General features: G+C 34.6%; 1 protein-coding gene across 2 annotated transcripts in view; it reads right to left on the reverse strand.

Annotated features, from left to right (window-relative positions):
• IL1RAPL1 (interleukin 1 receptor accessory protein like 1) overlaps positions 1-18,697 on the reverse strand; it is a 1,302,015-nt gene that overhangs the window by 958,308 nt on the left and 325,010 nt on the right. The gene's annotated exons all lie outside the window — the stretch shown is intronic.

An 18,697-nucleotide genomic window follows, 5' to 3' on the forward strand; every position in this document is an offset into this window, starting at 1 on the left:
CATCAACAAGAAAAGTAATAAGTGTTGCAGAGGTTGTGGAGAAGAGAGAACCCTCATAGAATGCTGCTGGGAATGTACATTGGTACAGCCACTATGGAAAACAGTATGGAGTTTCTTCAAAAAATTAAGAATAGAATTACCATATGACCCAGCAATCACTCTTCTGGGTATCTATCCAAAAAATCTGAAAACATTTACCTGTAAAGATATATGTACTCCTATGTTCACTGCAGCATTATTCTGTGGCCAAGACATGGAAACAACTGAAGTGTCCCTCAGTAGATGACTAGATAAAGAAAATGTGGTACATATATACGATGGAATATTACTGAGCCACAAAAAAGATGAAATACTGCAATTTAGAACAACATGGATAGAACTTGAGATTATAAAGCTAAGCAAATTAAGTCAGACAGAAAAAGTTGAGAACCGTATGACTTCACTCATATAAGGGATATAAAACTGAAACCTCAAATGAATAAGACAAACAAAAAAAACTCATAGACACAGACAACAGTTTAGTAGTTACCAGAAGGTAAGGGGGGTTGGTAGAAGAGGGTAAAGGGGTTCAAATATATTATTGACAAAGAAAGACTTGACTTAGAATGGTGAACACACAATGCAGTATACTGATGATGTATTATAGAATTGTTCACTTGAAACCAATATAATTTTACTAACCAATGTCACCCCAATAAATTTAACAAATATTAAAGAAGACAGAAAAATAAATAAATAAAAATAAATTCCAGGGAAGTACACTAGAATAAACTTTCCAAGTACAGATTTCATGGTTAATCTAATGTCCTTATATAAATAATAGATAATATCAATTTACTCATTCAAGAAAGCACTTTAATTCATGATAATTGTCTTCTCTGGGTTCCTAACACTTAAGAACTGATCCAACAGACAGTGTTACTAAAACTTTAGGGAGGAAAGGGCCAAGATTGTTGGAAATGATCAATTTGTGGCCAAAATATTTATTTTTATTTAATTCCAAAGGAATATAGAAAAGGCAACCCATTTTTTAATTGAATGAAGCAAGAATTGTACCTGGCAAAGGAAGCAGGTTTTCATAATTGAAAATAGTGACAAATATTTTAAATTAAACAAAAAAAATGATTTCATTCTAATTCTTTACTTTCTGCATTGGCAAAGTTATTTCCAATGTGCTGAGGATGGATAGCTCCTTCTTTTTAAGAAGGAATGCACCACGAATTTCACATTGCGTGACCAGACTGCCCAAGTGACAAGCACTGAGTTTGTCACCATTGGAGGCCAATGACCATTTTTCTGTTGCAGTTTGACACTAGCTTTTTGAAATGTGTAAATAACATTATTAGTTTTGATTCTCTGAATTCTACGAGGATAGAATGAAACTTGACAATCTAGTTTCAAACTACTTGTTGTACAAGAAACTGAGGTTGTGAGGGCATGTAAGTAACTCAACAGAGTACCTCCTCAGGTAAGAACACAATGATTTCCAATTACGCCTGACTTCTGAGAAGTGTTTTTCTTCTATTACAATGCTTTAAAAAAAAAAAGCTATCTGGGCCCCATATCTTAAAAAGAGGGAAGGCATAGATGCCACATGTCAGACTTTTACAGATTTGCTTACACATTAAATATGTACAGAATATGTGTCATGTACAAGTATTGTGCTAAGCAGGAAAGGGGACATAAAAATGTTTAATGGCCACATATTAGGTGAGGTCAAATGCCTGCATATAGCAATGCAAGGAAGTACACACAAAAGTTAAAATCGAAAAAGTATAAAGAAATTAAGGTTAAATGTCTTTGCAGAGGATTTAAGGATTTCATATTATACACAAGTAGTACTTAAAACATAATTTACATCCAATGAAATCTTAAGACGGAGCATAGACTTAATTGTATTTGAAAATCCAGGCACATTTAAAATAATGAATCTTCAATGAATACAGCAAATGTTTTTAAAAGCTCATTTACAATATAGCAGATTATTTTCTTTTAAAAAACAACAACACTATACATATTCTGGGTTATACCATCCTTTTAACAAAAGTGCTATATCGCACTCAACATTACATTATTTCCCACATGAAACATGGAAGTGTGGGAAAAGTAAAGATGGTGGGGGGAAGCAACTCCTTCTTTCTTCTTAGTTATTGAGCATTATATTAAAATCTAAGGCAAGTTTTCTTCACCCAATATCAATTAGCATGATCATAAAATCTCACAAGTACAGTAAGTCCTCACTTATCTTTGCTAGGTTCTGTGACTTAAAGCCAAACTATATATAACAAAACCAATTTTACCCTAGGCTAATTGATATATGAGGTCTGACAATTAAGTTCATGAACTCATCCTAGAAAAAGTGCTACATACCTCATTGCTGAATATCACTATGGTCACCTTCAAAGTCCTCCCCTTGGGAAGCTATGCACTGATGCCACCACCTAGTCCACCCTTCAGAGCAATTTTGGAACTCTTTTACTGGAATGGCCATCAGAGTTGTTGTATCACCCTTGATGTCCTGAATGTCATCAAAATGTCTTCCTTTCAATATTTCCTTTATCTTCAGGTAAAGAAAGAAGTCATTGGGGTCCAGATCAGGTGAGTAGGGAGGGTATTCCAATACAGTGATTTGTTTACTGGCTAAAATCTCCCTCACACACAGTGCTCTGTGAGCTGGGGCATTGTCGTGATGCAAGAGCCATGAATTGTTGGCGAAAAGTTCAAGTTGTTTCCATCTAAGTTTTTCATGCAGCCTTTTCAGCACTTCCAAATAGTAAACTTGGTTAACTATTTGTCCATTTGGTACAAATTCATAATGAATCATCCTTCTGATATAAAATAATTGTTAGCAACATCACTGCAACAAGTTCACGAACTTAACTGTCACACCTCTTACACAAGAGAGGTTCCTATAGCATCTCATGAAAGTTATATAACAAAAAGATCTTAAGTGAAACATTATTTGAGGACCTGCTCTATAAGGATTTGTTCACTCCAAACCAAGTTTTTTTTACCTCAGGAAAATTGTTAACTTGTCTTAATGGACATCAATTTGATACATCAATTAGTGGCTGAAGTGCCACAGGTTCCACCCAAATCAGTTATCTTTTCAACAGTGACAGTGGTGCTTCTTCATTTTTTGACATTATAAACTTAACCAAAGGATTAAATGAAAAGAATTAAACCCACAGAGTGAATCCAAATATGTTTTGGCAGAATACTTGGCCAGAAGTAGGCAGGATAATGCTCTTACTTCACTTGAAAGGCTCCCTTTCATTTTCCCCCAATCTGCTTTTCTATAGTTGGAATCTAATGCTAGCTTGTGTCTAGGGCAGGTGGTTTCCTTGGACTAGCTGGCCACAGTGAGGTGGTTTTTAGTGAGAAATGGTAGAATGGACAGAGGGCAGAGGGAAGAGAAAGGAAAGAGGGAATATGGGTCCCACGAGACAGGAGATATACTGCCCAGTAATTTTAGAAATCTTTCATTTTAACCTTACAATATCCTCGAATTCCCTTATTCCAAGACTCACCTTTTAATTTTTTCCATTATTGCCTTTTGAAAACCAGGCTGTATTTGTAATTAATATCTATTATCTAATGTAATGATTATTTCCCTAAAAGTTATAATTTAAATGGTAGTGTGATCCAATTAAAGAACTGTGGGTATTCACAGTCTTTAAATTACAGTCTGGATCAACTTCATAGACTTTAGAAACTGTAGTTCTATTGCTCTATTTTTAACTCCTGTTTCCAGATGAATCCACAGAACCTTCAGTTGTATAGATAGGATGATCTCTGCTCCTCTCCTCACATTCCAGTTTCAGTCCCATCCTCAGGCAGGATTCTTCCCCTACCCTTTACCTCCATCTTGTCACCCGCCACTCTCAAGAATGCAGCATACCTGTTCTTACTGGTCACAATATGACATGCAAGGAACTAGAATTTATTACTGGATTGGGTTGACTTCTCTCAAACTCAGAACCAAGTCAGGAGATTTCTCCTTCTGAAAAACATACAAGGTAGTGCCTCTGTGTGTAAAACACCAGAGAAAAACTGCTAGGAATGACAGCTACCTATTCATTGTTTGTCCTTTATTATAAGCCACGGCTGGCCCATTTGTCCTCAACAAATAGGTAGGTAGCAGACGGCCTTATTTTAGTCTCAGGCTGAGCAGTTAGTTCTTGATCCAGCTACTGTTAACAGAGAGCCTTGCATTCTGGTGGGTATTGGAAGACTGCCAGACATTAATCAATCGAGAGCTTTGGTCACCATATAGCTATCAGCTATTTGTATATAAGTTTTGAAGGAAGCATAGGTAAGTCTTAGTTTGGAACTTCCAAAAGCTGCAAGTCTCACTGTTTTTGCTGCTGATGATGCCAGAAGAAGGACTTTTTAGACATTTATAGCTCTGGGTGAGTAAAATAGTACTTTTCAGGCGGAATGATGTCTGAAAGACAACAGCATTACTTCCTTATTAGGAGCAACTCCACTGCAAACACTCACATCATTGAAACTGTCATCATTGGAGCAACCAAGGAAGATTCAGAGCAGCAATATAGGTCAGATGACACACTTAAATCAATCTTCAACTGTATAGAAAAAATGTGGTCTTACAGAATAACAGAGTACCATATTTTAAACCCATTTAAGCTTGATCTGCATTTTTAAATATAGGTGTTGAGTAAGCTGTTGAGATTTATCACAAAAAAGAAGTTCTGTGTAAAAGTTGACTCAAAAAGAAATGACGAATACGTGGTTATTGAAGGAGAACTGACTCTGGGTGGTGAGCACACAATGTGACATATAGATGATGTATTACAGAATTGTACACCTGAAACCTATGTAACTTTACTAACCATCGTCACCCCAATATACTTTAATTAAAAAAAAAGAAAGAAATCACAGACCTAGTAGAAGCACAAAAAAAGAGAAGGTAACAGAATACTCTGATATTGAGCATTGCATCTGCAAAAAGATTAGGCATTAGAATTAAATGATCTTTTTTTTCTTTTCATGTTTTAAGTCTGGATTATGCAGTTTATTGCTTGGCAGTTCATTAATATAACACAAATTTAAATAAGTATATATGCAAATATATACGCTAACCAGTAAAAGAGAACTATATTTAAACTTAATATGCCGAGTCTAAAAATCTGATAGGCATTCTGGCTCCTAGTATATTCATATGTTCATTTTTTTTAAATTAGTTTCAGGTGTACAAAACAAGGTAATACTTAGACGTTCATCATTTATATCCCTCACACTGTGAACCCCCCTCCCCCCATCCACTATCCCTCCGACCTCACACTGAGCCATCACATTATATATATAAAATTATAGTTGGCATTCATTATTGTTTAGCTTCTGGTGTACAATGCCATGATCAGGCATCCACAGTATCTCTGAGGTGGTCTCCCAAATAGGACGCATGTCCATCGGATACCCAACAAAATCTTTACAACATTCATTCATATGTTCATTTAGATATCATTTTATAAAAATAAGTTTCCCTGTAGACTTTAAGCACATTTGTAAACTATAGTATCCTTTTTCATTTGTGTTATTTGTGCATCTGTCACTTATTAAATGCTTATTATGTGACTCACTAGTCTATGTCTTTTTCATAGGTCACTTTACAGAAATAACTCCTTTACAAGGTAGATGTTTTCATCCCCATTTCCAGATGAGGAAACTGAGGTTCAGGAACTACCTTACTCAAGTTCAAATAGCTGGCAAGTGGCAATCAGAGAATTCAACCACAAATGTGATTCCAAAGTCTGTACTTTGATGAGACTATGATGTTAATTATCTGGGGAAAGAGGTGTTTTCGAAGATAAGATAAATGTTTTAAATTTCCCCTTTGTAAACTTTGACTCCAGATAGCCATTGCGTGTCACACACTCATGCACAGAGCACAGCAGCACTGGGTGAAGGGATCACAGTCAGATAGATAATGCCTTACGAAATCAGTTAATAGGGGCTGAAATACTGTATGCTTGATGAAATAAATTTCCTAAGGGCAACAGATATTAACAGCTGTTCAAGTACTGTCAATATCCCTTTCGGCAAGTATATCACTCCCACAGCTGCTGAGCACATGTGGTATTCCGATAGCTTTCATCTCCTTTACACCAACAGAGAGTAAATAAGCCTTCCTGGACTTCAGCAAGAACTCCCTAACTTTAGCTCCATGAACATGCTTGCCTCCTATTCACCACTGAGCAGCAAAAGCTATTTTTCTAAACATAGAAATTTAAAAGTGTTCCTTTCCTGCTTAAAATAATTCAGTGGCTTCCCACTGTACTTACAGATCCAAAAAGTTTAAAGCCTTTTACAAGGTTTTACATGACCTGCTACGCTCCCTATGTCCAGCAGACCAAGCTTTCCTTCCTGAGCCAAACGCTGGCCCTACTAACTTTCCTTCTGTTGCCTTCCTGACTCCGAGTTTTGGATCAGGTCTTCCCTTTTACCAGGAAATATCTATTTAGCATCAAGTCTCTGTTTGGGGGAAGTTTCCTTGATCCTTGGTAAACCCCTGATAATTCCTTTGAAATCTTGATAAAAGGTTAATTGCACGTTTTCACCTTCATAGCATCTGGCTGGTCCTTTTCCTTCCCTGAGACTATATGAAATGCAATTGGAGAAGAGGCTGTGATCAGCCTTTCAACTAAGAGTTGCTCCATTAAAATAACAAATACTTTAATTTCCTTACACTGTAAAGTATTTTGAAAAGCTTAATTTGCATGGGGGTACTGGCCTTGTTACTTCAAAATTCCCACAATTTTATTGATAGTATGCCTTTCAGATGAAAATTTATTCATTTTGTTTACTTTTCAATTCACTTAATTGGTTTGGCCACTTGTAATTATCAAGGAAAAAGAATTTGTTCCTTTTGGAGTATGGCTTTGGTTGTCTAATTTTTGATCCAATATGATTTTTTGTGAGAATTCTTAGTCAAATAATTTTATATTATCAGTGTTAAAAGGAGATACTCAATGTAATAAGATATGATGACTAATACAGTTTGTAGAAAGAAGAAAATTACTCATGGAAAAAGTAGCATTTGCCAGAAGTGACAGCTTGTCAAATTGACTGCGAATATGTTTAAAGAAAACATTCCTATAAAAAGGAAGTCACAAGGAACAACAGCAAAACAGAAACCATATTTTTGAAAGTCGATTTTTTTCAGTGCCCTCAGACAGATGGAACTCAACTCTCCCGTTTAAAAATTAGTCTCATAAATTTAAAATATGTATACATTTAACTGAACACGGGTAATAAACTCTAGAAAAGAAGAATCTAAGTGAAAAACATCTAAAACAGTTCAGTCACTTCTGGAAATGGATGGTGGTGATGAATTCACAACACAGTGAGTGTACTCAATGCTATAGAATTCTACACAAGCAATGGTAAAATGGTAAATTATGTTATATATATCATATTTCAATTTTTAATTTAAATTTATCGGGGGGACAATAGTAAAATTACATAGGTTTCAAGTGTACAATTCTGTAATACATCATCTATACATTATATTGTGTGCTCACCACCGAGTCAGTTCTCCATCTATCACCATATATTTGACCCCCTTTACCCTCATCGACCACCCCCCTCCCCCCGTACCCTCTGGTAACCACTAAACTATTGTCTGTGTCTATGAAGTTTTGTTTCTTTATTTATCTTATTCCTTTGTTGCTTTCAGTTTTATATCCCACATATAAGTGAAGTCATATAGTTCCTGATTTTTTCTGTCTGACTTATTTCACTCAACTTCACTAGCTATTAGGGAAATGCAAATCAAAATCACATCGGATATCACCTAACACCAGTTAGAATGGCTATCATCAACAAGACAAATAATGCATGCTGGAAAGGTTGTAGAGAAAAAGGAACCCTCATACACTGCTGGTGAGAATGGAAATTGGTACAGCCACTATGGAAAACAGTAGGGAGGTTCCTCAAAAAATTAAGAATAGAACTACCATATGACCCAGCAATTCCTCTCCTAGGTATCTACCCCAAAAATCTGAAAACATTTATCTGTAAAGACATATGTACCCCTATATTCACTGCAGCATTATTCACGGTAGCCAAGACATGAAAACAATCAAAGTGTCCTTCAATAGATGACTGGATCATCTATAGAAGATGTGGTATATATACACAATGGAATACTACTCTGCCATACAAACAGATGAAATAGCGCCATTTGCAACAACATGGATAGATCTTGAGATTATTATACTAAGTGAAATAAGTTATACTTCCATTTTTAAAAATACAGTAACTCAGTAGCACTTTATTATCACATAACCATCTGAAAACACACAGGCAGATATTTCCAACCCAGGTACAATGTATCTAAAACACGGCTGGTGAGGGCCTCGATGACAATCAGTGACTTAACCTTGGAAAAATGTACAGAGATCACTTTGGTAATGCCTCATTTTCACCCCTACCAAGAATCACTGTAATTGAACAATCACAACAGTCCACGATTATGCAATCAAAAAGTGACCTGGTCTCAAAAACATCTCACATAGGCACTAGGTCTACATGGAACTAAAATTCAAAACTTAAAATATTGTTGGCCCCAAATTGTTATAAATCATGTATCACATCACCAGTGGAGTTAATTTGATTTTAAGATACAGCAAATGGGAATCTCCAAAATTATGATTTATATTGAAAGTGTCTTAAAAAGATGGTAAATGAGTTTTGTTAACATTTTCCTTGCTACAATATCATTAAAGAAAGTTGGCTCACATGAAACTGATTTCATCTTAAAGATACGGTAGCAACACAACTTTTATATTATCTTTATCAAGAAACAAAGTACACGTCACTAATAATGCCTCTTCCCTCAGGCACTGAAGAGAATTTTGTTCAAGTTAAAATACATTTCGATGAGGTTATGATCTTGGCTTCATGCTTCAATACTGAAGTATTATCATTCCATTGTGGAAAAAATAATGGTGTTTATCAGAAAGGACTCAATGAAAAGGAGTTTTTCAGCAGAGACAACAAACCGAAAATTCGAATGCTTACACTCTGTTATTCAAGCAATAATGACAAACATGGTTGGTGGGCCTGAGGACTCAGTACATACACTGGGAATCACTTAAAGAAAAATTTGTCCAGATATCAATTATAATAAACAAAGGGTCCCTGAAATACACATGATAGTTTCAAAAAACAAAACAACAGAGATTTAAAAATATAGTGATTGGGCTCTGAGTATCAGACAAGATTGATCTTCAAAATTCCTTTCGGTTATATCAAAGTCACCTAAGTAATGCATCATCTGGGCTACAAGGCCTTGCTATTCCGAGTATCTTCTGCTGACCAGCTGTCTGGGCATTATCTCATAATTTGTTGAAATGCAGATGGCTTGGTCCTTACCACAGGCTGAATGAATGACATCCCCGTAACAAGATCCCCAGATGCTTCCTACACAATTGAAGTATGAGATGTACATCTTGAGCATAGCTCTAAAGAACACATGCAGAGCATTTTTATAGACTGTTCAAGTTTGAGAATGAAGAGTTATCCTTTGGAGTGCTGGAGGTAGTCTCTGTCTCCAGATTCAGGGTACACTGGTTCCTGGTTATGTTACACCCAGAGGAAGAGGTGGCCCTGGCTAATGCTGAGCTAGTTACCATTCCCTGTAAATACACATTCATACATTGTTAATTTACAACTTCCTGAATGGTAACATCAGCCCTGATAATAAAAGGCAATGTCCCAGCAAGAACTGAACTTTCTAACAATGGTGAGACAGTGTTTGTTGGAGCTATTTGTCCTCATTAAAGACACTGGGTGGCAAGGTACATGCTACATCCACTCCTGCTCTCTGTTGTTATTCTAGATTGTATATTGTTGACTAAAATTAGAAACTTCAGCTAATTTCACAGTGTTAGTGGGGAAGAAATATAGTCTCTTCCACACTAACAAGCAGCCCATCAAACACACGACATCTTTTTAAGTTGTACTCAATTTTTCTTTTTTCTTTTTTTCTTTTGTGTTTTCTTTTTTTGTGTGTTTCATTCACGTTTATTGGGGTGACAATGGTTAGTACAGTTACATAGATTTCAGGTGTACATCGTGTAAGACATCTTCTATAAATCCCATTGTGTGTTCACCACCCAGAGTCAGTTCTCCTTCCATCACCATATATTTGACCCCCTTTACCCTCATCTACCACCTTCCTCCCCTCTTACCCTCTAGGGTCCACTAACCTATTGCCTGTGTCTATGAGTAATGTTTTCAATCTACTGGTAAGTAATTGATTTCATAGTTCTTCATTAACTACATGAAATGAGCAACTATCTAGATATCTTTTTTCTTTTGCACTGTTCAGAATTTATGCCAGTTGTTATAATATCACTACTCAAGTTAAAAAAAATAAACATATAGATGAATAGATGTTTGGAATATACCATTCTAATCATATTTTTGAGTGCTTACAGGGTGCTGCTAAATTGCTATTTATTCATCAGCTATTGTCTTAGTTAATGCTTAACTTATAAAATAGACAGACAAGATCTCTTTTATAGATGACAAACTGAGAGGTGTGGTGTAATGGAAAAGAGCAAAGGCCCTAGTAAACACTGTTGGGATCAAATCTTGTCTCCATCGTTTGTTACCTGAGATACCTCATCTATCAAATATGGACAACAGTAATTTACTTCTAGCGATGCTGAGAAAATTAAATAACCCACATACAAAAGGCATTTGCAGCAGTGCCTAGGATATTACAGGCATTACAAAACAAATACTATTTTTAAGCTACTCCCTCAAGAAAGGAAGTATTGTTAGCATTGGGGCGAGGATGCAAAGAAAAGTCTGTTGGACTTTGGAGCCTGAGGGCTTATAATTACATTGTACGTATCACCTACACTTTCCCTAACTTCCTAAAACACCATAAAATACCAGAGAGCTAAAGAAAGGAACAAGAATCTACATTTTTCACCGTAAATCAGGATTCTCATATGACTTTAGTTCCTATGCCTAAATTTGGGACAAGATAGAAGAAAGAAGAAACAAACAATAGTCTCCTTAAGTGATTAATTTTTATTAATGTAAAGTTCATGCTGTGAATATTTTCAAAGAATATATAAAGAATCAATCTTGCTGAGCTAACACGTTTTACTGGCAGGCACCAACATTGAAAACATCCATATCAAGCTGGACTTAAATAGTAATCCAGTACTTTCAGTGTATTATAGTTTCCAAGTGTTCAAATAACAACTTGTGATATAGGTTGTATAGACATTTTTATCCCTATTAAGTACATGAAGACATGAAGGCTCAAATATTCAAGATAACTTAAAAATCTGAAATAACACAGCGATATTCTGAAACAATTCATTTCAAATTTTACTCACCCAATGTCCCTTTTGACATTCAGTGATAAGATATAAAGTTGGTGGAGATATTTAAGGTGATCTGGAAAATAAAGTGACTTAATAATGAGATCATCTAAAATTAGTCAATGGAAGATGTCTGTACGATGAACATTTCACATTTTTCAAATGATTTATGACTCTGTGTATGTCCTGATATTCATGTTCTGTTCTCTTTTGCATGTCGTAGGGACCATGTTTACTTTATTCATTTTTTGTGTACTGACCCAACAAGTGCCTAGGTATTGGCTGTCATTCCACTGAGTTTCCTAGGTCTTCAATCAGCATCAAAAAAAATGTAGAAACACAACAAATTTTTAGGTCTGATCTCTGAAAATCATCTTACACAAATTATTATCCCCATGATTTTTCTATTCTAGAATTTTCTGGATATAAAAATGCAAACCAGTGTTGTCCAACTTCTCTTTAGTATACACAGGATGCCAAAAAAATGTATACACATTTTAAGAAAGGAGAAAACTGTATTAAAATTGTAATACTCAATATATATCGATAACAAAAGATGAATACAAGTCAAATGTATACATTTTTGACACCCACAGTATATCACATTACAATATTAGGAAAAATTAAAATAGCAATAACATTCTCTCAAAAGTACCTAAAACTCACTTTCTCATAGCACACAACTGGTACACTGTTTGATTATTACTATTTTATTATTATTAGTTTCAGGTGTGCAAAGCAATGTCATAGTTAGACATTTCACCCCTCACAGAGTGATAACCCCCCGCCCCCAATCTATTGCCCCTCTGACATCATATATGTCTGATTATTACTATTTTATAGGTGAAGTAACTGAAGTTGCACATGGCTTAACCAGAACATCAACTAGATTGTGCCATTTCATCAGAGTTCTCCCAAGTTACCTGATAGGAACAGATATCCCCTTCTTTCTAATTACTAGAGATGCTGTCCTCACCAAATTCCCTAAGAAATATTTTTTATTCTTTATTCAGCTCATCATTAGGCATAGTACAGAATGTAAGTATTTGTAGAACATGTATGCAGGCCTTAAATGAGGAGCTTGCATCAGTTTGAAGAAATAAGCCATGGTTACATTGAAACTGAAATATCTTTCAAACGCAACACATTATTAAGCATGAAACTATGAGGTACAATATAAATTATATGTGTAATTCAAAAATCGAAATATTCAGCTCAGAACCAATATTCTAGAGCTGCAGCACAAGAATTTACAAGGATGGACAAAATCCCTTCTGGCACATGTTCCCTTCTGGTACTTTTCATTTTCTCCATTCTACTGTGAAATAATCACCTCTTAAATACTCAATGATTTATGATTTTAATATATTCCTACAGAACTATCCTTACAGTCAATTTTCAATTATTAAGTCCCCTTTCTCATCTTCCTGGATCATTACATTGCTCATTAGGACCTGCCATTAGAAGAGAAAGAAACCCACAGTATCAGAATTGGCACCTTGTAAACAGCTATTTTTAAAGGCTTTAAGTTATCTGTCACCACAAAAACAATCTGATGGAATACATAAAATATACATAAAAAGGAGAAGTTTACTTTTAATATAAAGTGAATAAAATAACCACAAGACCTTTTTAATTAAAACATTCTGGAAAATAAAACAACCATAACCTTTTACTGATGATTCTCATTTTTTCAACTTTACCTAGGAAAGAAAAATTCAGGAGGTTGGGGTTGCCATTCCCTTCACATGCCCTCCTATGGCTATTATTAATCTAACAGAATTAAAATTTAGCAAGGTAAGTTTTTATACCCATTTGAGATTATTTAAGTATATAAACTTTATATGGAAAACAATGCCTATTTCCAACTTCAATATTACAATCTTGTCTCAAAATTCTAACCACCTGCGGAATATCCATACATAAATTTGTTTTAGCTTCTCAAATGGAACATATACCTACACATACATATATAATTATATATACACATATTACTATAATTCTATGCTGTGTGTACATGTATAGTTTCTAACATTTATCTATCTTAGCATCTTATCCTCTCTAATATGACATAGTGATACCAACATAAAATCCTGAATCAAATCCAAATTCTGACACTTCCTAACTGTGACTTTAGGCAGGTTTCTTAACCTCTGAGAACCTTACCTTCCATAATGGTTAAAAAGGAAGAGTAATATTAGATTACTGTGTGAATTGAAGAGGACGTATGCAGTGTCTTTGATAATACAAAACAGAAAGCCGGTTCTCATTGAGGGTACTCATTACCTTTATCATTGTGGTTATTTCTCCCAAAACATGTTATTCCTCTTAACTTGCCTTTTTTTTTTTTTTCGAGTAATGCCATTACCATTCATCCTATCCCTTGGCTTGAAACTTTGAAATTATCTTAGATAATCCCTTTCTACAATGACTCAAAGGCAAAGTGCTATCAATACTTCTCTTAGAATAGATCATGAATCGATTTCCAGTGCCAACATATTTTGTGTCGAGATGGCCATATCATCTTCAAGGTGAACTGCTATAAGGACTCTGATAGGCTACTTCCCTCCAACTCTTGCTTCTCCTAAAAGCTTTCTACACATAATATCTGATGATAGTTCTGCTTTCCCTTTGTCAAACTTCTGCTACAAATTTTTCATGGCTCCTCAATTGACTAAAGAAAAAATGAAAACCATAAAAACAAGAAAAACTCCAAGTCCATCGTGATGGAATCCAATATACTTTCTAGTCTCTCTTTTTTGTTTTTAACTCCTTCTTCAGTCAATCAAACAAACATTTACTGAGTGCACAAAATGTTCAAACTCCTGCTTCTATCCATAGGGCTGCAACTGTGAACAATGTACTCATGGTCCATGCCCATGGGAGCTTTCTATTACCTGGTGATGATGAACACAATCAAACAATTAATCTTTAATTCGAGATATTATAAGTACTAGGTAGAAGTGAGTAAGTACGGTTTAGGGCCTGACCTTATCTGAGAGTCTGGGAATGCTTCCCTGAAAAAGTGATATTTGAACTAAAAATTAAAGATGAATAAAAGAGAGGGGAAATGATGGATAAAGACCAATTCTAGCAGAGAAAATGACACAGCATGTGGGACCCACAAACCCTATGCTTCAAGTCAAATAAAGTATTTATGCATGCAAAATCTGTATTTTTCTGCTCCCAGAATGTGTGTATTATTTTCTTTTCACCTGGATTGTTAACCATACTAAAGACACTGCTATATGACCCAAACTACTTCCACAAAGTGCTTTATTTATCAAGTAAAGTCTGAAAAATATTTTTTAACCACCTAAGCAACAGATGACTTGACTTGATAATATGTGCCATAATGCTAAACCGAAAAAATTAACTTGCTCTATAGTGAAAATATTAATGATTCATGGGATTCCCTGGCTAAGAAACTTCTTCATTTCAGATATTCATCATCTGGTTTTAGTATAACATTCACTTAATTCAGAATCCATTTGCATTTTTTTTTGTTAAAAAAAATGCACCCATTAGTATTCCGTACTACCTTTAAGAAATTCTTCGTGTATGACTGCGTCAAGACATTGATCATCAGTGAGTAACTTTGATATCCAAAATTGCTTTGAGGAAGGCATTTTTAATACCATCAGATACCCTTTCCCAATAAATTCTACAACCTATGTCAAAATAAAACTATATTTTCCATTGCCACCATGACAAAAACAAGACAGATTATTTTTGAAATGCACGTTTTTATAAATGTAGCCACACTAAATCTATTAACCATTGGACAGTGATGAATTAGGGTTTCATATAAACACACTTAAGTAGCAACCATTATCTATGTAACTCATCTATCTTAGAATTTCTAAGGTCAGGCATACTCACCATACTATACAAAGACAAGTGTAGTATATAGTAAGACTCATTCCAAAAGCTTTTTGAAATACTTTCATTTGTTAAATGAAAATCATTTTTTTCTTTTTTAATGAAAAGATAGTGCTGAACTGATGATGATTTCTGCCTTTTTAAAAAAAAATTAAAAAAATATTTTTAAAAAAATTATTGGGTATTTCTGCCTTTTCAAAAATATTTTTTATTTTCCAATTATAGTTGACATGCAATATTATATTAATTTCACGTACACAGGATTGTGGTGAGACATTTATATAAGAAGTTTGACTAGTCTAGTACCCACCTGGCACTGTACATAGTTATTACCATATCATTGACTATATTCCCTGTGCTTTACTTTACATCTTTGTGACTATTTTGTAACTACTAACTTGTATTTCTTAATCCCTTCATTTTTTACCCTGTCCCCAACCCTATCACCCCCAAAAATCTAGTACCCATCTGACACCATACATAGTACAGTATTATTGACTATGTTCCTTATGCTATACCCTACTTCCCATGACTACTATGTAACAACCAATTTGAATTTCTTAATACCTTCCCCTTTTTCACCCACCCCACCAACTCTCCTCTATTCAGCAACCATCAAAATGTTCTTTGTATCTATGAGCATGTTTCTGTTTTGTTTATTTTGTTCTTTAGATTCCACTTATAAGTGAAATCATTTGACATTTGTCTTTCTCTGTCTGACTTACTCCACTCATGTTGTTACAGATGGCAAGATTTCATTCTTTTTAATGGCTGAGCAATATTCCATTGTATATATGTACCACCTCTTCTTTATCAATTCATTCACTGATGGACCAAGGCTGCCTCCATATCTTGGCCATTGTAAACAATGCTGTAATAAACATATGGATGCTCACATCCCTTCCAAGTAGTGTTTTAGGTTTCTTCACATAAACAGCCAGAAGTGGGATTACGGGGTTCTTCTTTGTCTATTGTTTTAAAATCTATTTTGTCTGGTATAACTGTTGCTACCCCAGCTTTTTTTTTTTCCATTTTGATGAAATATCTTTTTTTCATCTCTTGACATTCAGTCTGTGTGTGTCTTTTGATCTGAAGTGAGTCTCTTGTAGGCAGCATATGTAAGGGTCTTGTTTTCTTATCTATTCAGCCAGCCTATCTTTTGACTGGAGCACTTAATCCTTTACATTTAAATTGTTGTTAGATATGTAGTTATTCCCATTTCATTATTCATATTTTTTCATCTTTATTTTTAAGTCTTAGAGAAGGCCCTCTAAGATTCCTTGTAATACTGGTTTGGTGGTGATGAACTCCTTTAGCTTTTGTTTGTCTGGGAAGCTCTTTATCTACCTAGCCCTCGATGCTAAATGATAACATTGCTGGATAATCTTGGTTGTAGGTGGTCCTTATTTTTCATCACTTTGAATATTTCCTGCCAATCCTTTCTGGCCTGCAAAGTTTCTGTTGAGAAATCAACTGAGAGTCTTATGGGAACAACCTTGTATGTAAGTAATTGCTTTTCTTTTGACGCTTTTAAAATTCTCTCTTTGTCTTTGACCTTTGGCATTCTAATTTTGATGTATCTTGGTGTGGGCCTCATAGGGTTCATCTTGTTTAGGACTGTCTGTGCTTCCTGGACATGTATGTCTATTTCCTTCACCAGGTTAGGGAAGTTTTCTGTCATTATTTCTTCAAATAGCTTTTGAAGTCCTTGTCCTCTCTCTTCACCTTCCAGCACCCTTATGGTGTGAATGTTGTTTTGCTTGATGTTGTCCCCGAGGCCCCTTAAACTATCCTCATTTTCTTGGATTCTTTTTTATTTTGCTCTTCTGATTGGGTGTTTCTCTTACTTTTTCTTCCAGATCACTGATTCAATTCTCTGCTTCACGTAATCATTGTTGATTCCCTCTAATGTACTCTTTTTTCAGTTATTGTGTTCTTTATTTCTTACTGGATCTTTTTTATGTTTCCTGTCTCCATTTTTATGTTTCTTATTTCTGCGTTGTGAAACTCTTTGCTCTCCTGCCTCTGTGACACTGTACTTAAAGCCTTAGTATATAAATAGCAATACTCCTTTCTCTAAATACACAGCAGGAATTTAATAAATATTTGTTGTCCTATAAAATAAGACGAGCAAAACAAATCCTAAGATTCCATATATTGGTAACATCAAACAAGTTTTTCTGGTTGAAATCATGACACAACCCTATGGTATATGTGTTCAGACTGGGTTGAGGAAGGCAAAAGTGTCAGTGATTCTGAGATCAAAAGAAGAAAATACCTTGAAGGAGGTGAGATTTAGAGATTTAGAGAGGCATCCTTCTTTTCTGGTGGGAGAACCAAGAAAATTAATAGCATCAATTAATAGTTAAATAATAGCATTATGAATTGTCTTTATAAATGATTGCTGTCTGACCCACACATTCTCAGACTATACAGAATGAAGAGACAATTGGAGGTATTTTATTTATTTGTTTTAAATAAGTATTTGCCTTGTGGTTGATAGAAAATTGGTAGAATTGGTGATATTAACCTGGTTAAAACACAATACTTCAAACTTTTCAGGTAGTTATAAGAGTCAAGAAAAATTTTAAAATACAGTAACACAACATAAATACAGACCAAGTCAAAACAGGTTTATTAAAAACAATCATACTGTTAAGAATTCAAAAGCAAAGTTCTATTACATCTCTCTGGAAAAACAGATTGAGAACCTTTAGTGAGTTTGCAAATTTGTGATGGGAAATGAAGCAGATTTATTATAACTAGAAAAAAAACCTTCCCCAAAAGAAACAGCTGTTACTGATAATACATCACAATATTTTAGGAAAACCCTTTAAACTCTACATATAAATAATTGTGTTTTATAAAATATAAGCATGAGTGGTGAGTCAAGAGAATCATTAATCTTCTCAAATATATGTTATTGGGTAACAAAGTGTTTCAGAAATTCATTATTTTCCTAAAAAGTTTGATTAACCTTTGGAAAGAAGTTCAGAATCAAGTTAAATATAATGTTTAGAATATTAAAATGTTAATAAAGAGGAAAACAGGAGGTTAAACAAAACCCTTTCAATGTGAATAATCTAAATACAACAATTAAAAGACAGAAACTTTCATAGTAGGTCAAAAAAAACCTCAACCATATGTTGTCTCAAATAACTTCACTTTAAACATAAAGCCTTAGTTAGGTTCAAAGTAAAGGAATGAAGTATAACATACAGTGTTAGCACTATTTCTTTTAAAGCGGGAATAGCTATGTTAATGACAAAGCAGACTTCAGAACAAAAAAAAAAATGAGCAGGGATAAGAAATGGCACCACATAATGATAGAAGAGTATATTCTCCAAAAAGATGCAGGAATCCTAAATGTATATGTACATACCAAGAGAGGGTCAAAATACATGAGGCAAAAACTAATAGACTTGAAAGGTGAAATAGATAAA

The sequence above is a fragment of the Rhinolophus hipposideros genome (genome assembly GCF_964194185.1).
Source record: "Rhinolophus hipposideros genome assembly, chromosome: X".
In the NCBI taxonomy this organism is placed as follows: domain Eukaryota; kingdom Metazoa; phylum Chordata; class Mammalia; order Chiroptera; family Rhinolophidae; genus Rhinolophus; species Rhinolophus hipposideros.